Consider the following 7386-nt stretch of genomic DNA (forward strand, 5'->3'; position numbering starts at 1 on the left):
TGTTTCGGCCATTTAAGTGCTGTACACCTCCCCCTGGCTGGCCGGTGCTGCGTTGGGATCCCCTTGACAGCACCCCCATGGCATTTCAAAGAAAAAACAAAACAAAACAAAACAAAACAAAACAAAGCAAAACATCACAAAGCAATTAGACAAAAAAAAGGAAAACGCTTGGCATCAATCACCTCTCCTCACTCCAAAAACACTCTCTCTACACCCCCTATTCCCACCACCCCCCCCCCAAGCCTTCCCTACTATCCATGCAGATCCCATCTCTGCTGCCCCACAAATTCTCCTGATCCACCTATTCCCATCCCTCTGACCCACCTCCTTACCGATCGTCCAGCATATCCCCTGCACCCCACCTCCACAGTATGCACCTCCGCTCTCCACCCCCTTTTCTCACACTCCTCCCTCAACTCAGCACACCTATCCAACTTTCTTTCCCTTGCCTCATCCATCCTTGTCTCCCATGGCACAGTCAGCTCCACCATTGCTAACCTGTGCACAGACCTAGCCACCAGCACAATGTCCGGCCGAAGGGCAGTTACTACCACCTCCTCTGGCACTGTACGGTATTCCTCATCCACCCGCACCTCCCAATCATCCCCCGCTGCTAAGATCCCTCCACCATCATCCCTCTGACCCTTCCTTCTCACACTGCATCTCACCCCCTCCTTCACAAACCGGATTCCCCTCACCCTAGGAGGCCCATTCTTCTTCCTTGCCTCCACTGCCACCCTCGCCACCTCCGCCATCTCCTTCAACACCTGGTTGTGCCTCCATGTATAGGCCTGTAATAGACCTCCACATGCTGACAAATTTGTGCTCTAGTGAGCCCTTCGCCTTGTTGCAAACCCTGCATCCACCATCCTCCACAATGCCCCATCTCTGAAGATTTACTGGAGACAGCAAAACATCAAAAGTGGAACTGATCATGAAGCGCACAGCTCCAGAGGACATTGACCAAAGGTCATTCCATGACACCTTCCTCTGCTCCACCCCTTCCCATCGAGTCCATGCTCCCTGCACTCCCTGCTGTACAGCCTTGGCAAAGCGATACTCCTCCTCCTTCTCCTTAACCGCCTCCACCACCAACTCCCTCCTACCCTTCCTGCCTTGCTTGCTGTACCATCCAACACCCTGATGAAACCCGACCCCTTTCCGACCCACCTGAACCGCATCCTGCATCTCCTTCCACTTTGCCATTGCCACTGCCTCCTCCGCAGCCTCCTCCGCCCTCCACTTCCTCCCTGTGCGGATCGGTGGCCTAACTCCTGCTATTGCCTGGTCCTTTGACTCCCTCATCATCATCACTAGCCTAACCTTGCCAGCTTTAAACTCCTCCATCACTGACGTCATAGGCAATTGCAACCTGCCTGATCTGCAAAAGAATGCCAGATCTGTAAGCATTCTTGGAACGCCTAACCACTTCCGGTAGTACAAGTTTATCTTCTGCTGCATCCTCTCAACCCTGGACACTGCCACCTCGTACACCTGCAGTTGCCACATGATCCGTGGTAGCAAGCCAAACTGGCAGCACCACACCTTCGCATTCCCAGGGATGAGTGTCCTGTCCACCCTCTTCAACCACTCCACCACTTTCTCATAGATCTGAACTCCTCAGTGCCTGTCATTCAACTTGCCCTCATACCACCGCCCAAGGCTCTTTACCCCCTGCTCAGTGACCCGAGGGATATCTTCTCCCCCAATCTGAAATCTCCTTGCGACCACCTTCCCCTTCCGCACTGACACTGAGCGGCTCTTCTTGGCCTTGAACTTCATCAGTGTCCACGCCACCAACTCCTCTAACCTTTGGAGGCCATCTTTGACCTGGGTCTCGTTGCCAGACACGATTGTGAGATCATCCATGAAAGCCCTAATCGAAGGCACAACCACATCTGCAGCCAGCATCAACCCTTCAATTCTCGGGGCCACACACCGGGTTAACACTTCCATCCCAAGGACAAACAACAGTGGCGAGACTGGACACCCCATGGGGATGCCAATTTCTAGCGCTTGCCATTCTGTTGTGTAAGTCTGGGTCGTGAATCTCATCCTGAACTGACTGTAGTAGCTCTGCACCATCTCCCGGATCACCCTAGGGACCCAGAAAAACTCAAAAGCAAAGCTGAGATACCTGTGAGGAACTGATCCATATGCATTTGCAAGATCCAACCAGATGACATCCACATCCTCCTTCTCACGTTTGCACCTCTGAATTGACTCCCAAATCATCTGGACATGCTCCATGCACCCAGGAAAACCCGGGATCCCTGCCTTCTGTATAGAGGTGTCCACAAACTTGTTCTTCATGACAAATTCTGACAACCGCCTCGCCAAGACACTAAAGAGGATCTTACCATCCACATTGAGAAGCGAAATCGATCTAAACTGGCCAATGCCTTTGGCATCCCTCTCCTTTGGGATATATACCCCTTCTGCCACACACCAGCTGACTGGAACAATCCGCTCCCGCCATATCACCCTTAGGATCCGCCACAGCACCCTTCAGACACGAGGACAGTACTTGAACAGCTTGTAGGACAAGCCATTCTGCCCAGCTGCACTACCAGCTCGGGCCTTTTTAACCACGGCTTCAACCTCCCACAACTTCAACTCACTCAAGTCAAAGCTGACCTCTGGCTCCTGTGGCCTCAATAGCCCTGCCACCCCAGTAAAAGGCTCCTCTCTCTCCTTCCATCACAGTATGTGGCCTTCAGATGCCTCTCGAGCTCTTCCTTCGACACCTCCAAACTTCCTGAAACCCCTTCCTCAAACAACCTCTTTGTGAACCTGTGCAGATTCTTATAGAACTCCCTCCTCTCCCTCCTCCTCCTCCTCCGCTTCCTACACTGATATTCAGCCCTCCTAACATCCGCATACCTCTTCTTCAGGTCCTCATACAAGCCCTTCAGACTAGCCCTTTCTCCGTCTGCCTGCCTACACCTACGCCGCAAGCTCTTCTTCTCCGCCCTCAATTGGGCCATCAACCACTGTCTCCTCGACCCTGACTTTCCAAAATCCCCCTCCACATTCCCCCCACCTCCACTACCCACAGGCTTTATCCCAAACTCTTCTGCACAAGCCCCATAACACAACCACTCAAACATACGCATCTTCTTTTCAACACTCCCAGCCAATTCCACTTTCAAAACTCCCGCAAGCTTGATGTCAAAAAGCTCCCACTTATCACTTCTCACCGGTGGCCATGCAATCAGCTCCTTCCGCTCAAACACAGCATGTAGAGCATGCTGAGGGTCTCCGGCTCTGTGGTCTGAAACCTGACTGGGACCTCCCACTGTCTCACCCAGCTCAGTGCTGGTGCAGTCATGCCCTACTGCCACTCTTCCACAGCTCGTTCTTGCTCTGTGAACTGCCACACATCTCTTCCCCTTGAACCTCCTCCCGCATCCCACACACACACCCTCTTGATCTTTGTTGATTGTTGTGAGTCAAAGTACCCACCCTTTCAGAATCCAGTATGGATTCTTATTCAGCACGACTCAATGCGAAAAAGCGGATGAGGCGGGTGAGTAGCCTTTCAGTCAAGTGGGCACACACTCACCAATAGGGGTGAAAACCCCTCCCACTGCCACCCCTCAGCCCTGGCGCACAGCCCTACGCCGCAAATGGGCCACACTTAAAACAGGTTTAATGTCAAATTCTTCCCAGCAAAATTTGATAGCTTTACTTGTAGGCCTAGACCACAACAAAAGTACTGAAATTGATAAAATATGTATGACATTTATTTTTCTATCTGGGAAAGAGAAAGGATTTGTCATTCCCGAATAAATTTCAAATAACAATTAAAATGCAGAGATTTGCTTCATCAGAATACATGTACATACAGCATATCAGTATCTATCTTTCTGTCACATTGGGAATAATAGCTCATCTCACGACATATAGTTTTGTTCACTTGTTATTGTTTTGCCACCTTTGCACGGCCAGAAATTACCCCATAAAACAGTATCTGCAACACAAAGGGAAATCTTTGCTCTCTCCCTTAGGGTGGGATTTCACGGAGCACGCGAACGATTTGCGAAGGACGCGAATGACAAAATCCAACATTCGGAAAAGTTTTTCTCCGAATGTGTTCCGACAATGAAGCCGAAAACTATTCTTGCGCAATTTGTGCGAAGTTCCCACGACGTATGTGCGATTGTCGTGTGTATCATTGCTAAAGTACAGCATGTTACGTACACGAAGAACACGCGACGGAAATGCGAACAACGAAAAATTTTTATGGGAGAAAATGTAGCAAGGAGAGGTGGAAGCAATAAAAAAAAGATCAACTCAAATCAGCTTTCTTGAGTTGATTTTTTTTCTTTCCTCTATTTCTCTTTTCGTTTTCTCTCATTTCTCTATCGTGTGTTTGCCTACATTTTTTCCCCCTAGGACGTATCTCCACTAGTAAAGCATTTGATCTTTTTTTTTTTTGCAGTTCCTCCAACACATAATCTCTATAGTTCAAATGAAATTTACATACTTAAGATTGATTTTAAGTATATTCTGCGAATTTTTTTTTTGTATATCAAATATTCTTTCTCTTTGCTAGTCTATAATTTCTTTTGTTACTATAGTTGTTAATAATTGTTTGATGTTTAGATGTATGCTACGATTTCTATTTGCAGAAAACGTACAGGGCATACATCCCCCAAACGTGCGCTAAACGTTCGCGAGAATGTCTCAAAAGGTACGCGAACAGTTTGCGATTACGTCGTAAAATGATCGGAAAAACTTCGCAGATTTCGCGTAACATACGCGAGACATTCTCAGAAGCTTCGGAGTCTGTTTGGGGTTTCACGAACATTTTGCGAACATCGCGCGTGTCTTGCGAAGGTCTTGCGCATATGACGAAGCTTTAAAGACACTTTCGAGAACAATTCACGAGCAAATCCCGACTAATTGTGCGGAAAAGGTTCGTGAAAAATTTCAAACTTTTTTGAAATTCTCGCCGAAGTAAAAACGACATTCGCGAACAATTGACGACGCTTCCGAACCCTCACGTTTGTTTGGCGATCTTTTGCAGACTAAAATGCGAATGCTGGATTTTGCCATTCGCGTCATTCGCAAATCGTTCGCGTGCTCCGTGAAATCCCACCCTTACCAACACAGTAGTAATACAATTGTAGTTGTTGTCATGGCTGATTGCTCATGTCTGGAGGTTTCCTGGAGATGAGGCTCAACCTTGACACTTACCTCAATGGGATACTCTACTGTTTCAAATAAGACTGCCAAACCATCAGCTTGGTAACTCGGAAGTTGCCATTTTTGGATGACAGTAACTATTTTGTATAAACTGTATTTTTGTAGCAGAATAATCTTATGTTTGCTTGAAACAGTTTCAAGAAAACAAACTTCCAGAATTTCACATAAATATATGCGGCAGAAAAAGTGAAATTTTGGGCATTTAACCTTTACCATTGACCTTTGTCCTTATGCATCTACACCCATAGTTGGACAGGCACAAATTCACCCACTCATACATATGGGTGCCACATTTCATTAGGATACCTCAAAAAGTTTTTTAGTTTAAACACTGTCCACAATACAGATGGGTGGAAGTAATGACAGACAACCTGAAAACATAATGCCTCCAGGGATGTTTCTTGGTGGAGGCAAAAAAAAAAGGTCTACCATCAACAGCTTGTATGAAAAGCCATATTACAGCTTACCAAAGAGATACACTGTGTAGACATATATTTTTTGTAAGCCTTTTGGAATATACTGCTCATGTGTGAGTGTAGAATTCATACCAATAGGTCAAAAGGAGTCCCCATACTTCACAGCGAGACCTTACTTACCTTTGAGAACTTCAGAGTTGTAAGATTTGGCTGGCCCATTTTCAGCATGGATAAGCATGTGTTTCTTGAGTCTATAAGGTGTTCCACATGATTTCCAACAAATGTAGCAGACACAATGTTTTTCAAACTGCTTTGGCAAGCCATTCTGTCCATGTACATTCCCCTTTTTAGGAGCAGGTACACAACCTTCTTTCAAAACGTTGATCTTTCTGTGTGCTTCAAGATTCCTGTCACTTGCATTGCTTCTGGAACAGCAGTCACACTTCACATTTCCCATGGTTGACATAACCTTCGAGTGCAGTTTTCGGTGACGCTTAAGATTCCACTTCTTGGCAAAGGTCTTTGGGCACATTTCACATTTGTAAATCAATTGTCCACATGACACTTCTCCTGGATGTACTGCCCTCACATGCTTATTCAGGTCCCACTTTGTTGGGAAGTTCTCAGAACACCGCTCACACTTGTATATCTTTCTTCCCTCGTGCAGTCGCATGTGTCTTGCGAGATTGACAAAACGGCCTCCACAAAATGTATGGCACAAGTCACTGCTTGTGGAAGATACGTTCCTGTGAGAACTACAGTTGTATTCGTCTGAAGTATCTGTTCTGTCACACATACTTTGGACCTTGTCCATTGGCCCAAGTGTACCAGCTGCAGACTGCATCTGACTTGAAACCTCTGTTATCACACTTTCCTCAATCTTGACTGTGTCTTGGTTTCCACTGTCCAGATCACCTTCTACATTTCAAATGAGACACATCAAGAGGTCACTATCATCATACAATTAATCATTTGAGAGTAAGATCAATATATACGATTTGTGCTTTCAAGATACTGGATTTCAATCATTGGCCCTGCATCTCAAAGGCATAAAAAGTTACATAAGGTTTATTTCCAAGTATCAAGGTAAACCTGCAAATTGCATTCTTTGTTGATTTCCTTTTTAATATCAAATTCTTCCCCGCAAAATTCGATAGCTTTACTTGTAGGCCTAGACCTCGACAAAAGTGCTGAAACTGATAAAATACGTATGACATTTATTTTTCTATCTGGGAAAAAGAAAGGATTTGTCATTCCCGAATAAATTTGAAATAACAATTAAAATGCAGAGATTTGCTTCATCAGAAAACATGTACATACAGTATATCAGTATCTATCTTTCTGTCACATTGGGAATAATAGCTCATCTCACGACATATAGTTTTGTTCACTTGTTATTGTTTTGCCACCTTTGCACGGCCAGAAATTACCCCATAAAACACTATCTGCAACACAAATGGAAATCTTTGCTCTCTCCCTTACTAACACAGTAGTAATAGTTGTTGTCATGGCTGATTGCTCATGCCTGGAGGTTTCCTGGAGATGGAGGTTCAACCTCGACACTTACCTCAATGGGATACTGTACTCTACTGTTTCAACTAAGACTGCCAAACCATCAGCTTGGTAACTTGGAATTTGCCATTTTTGGATGACAGTAACCATTTTGAATAAACTGTATTTTTGTAGTAGAATAATCTTATATTTGCTTGACAAAATTTCAAGAAAACAAGCTTCCAGAATTTCACATAAATATATGCGG

Source organism: Diadema antillarum, unplaced genomic scaffold (assembly GCF_040938485.1).
Source record: "Diadema antillarum isolate AM-2024a unplaced genomic scaffold, OU_Dant_1.0 scf00000030, whole genome shotgun sequence".
Classification (NCBI taxonomy): Eukaryota; Metazoa; Echinodermata; class Echinoidea; order Diadematoida; family Diadematidae; genus Diadema; species Diadema antillarum.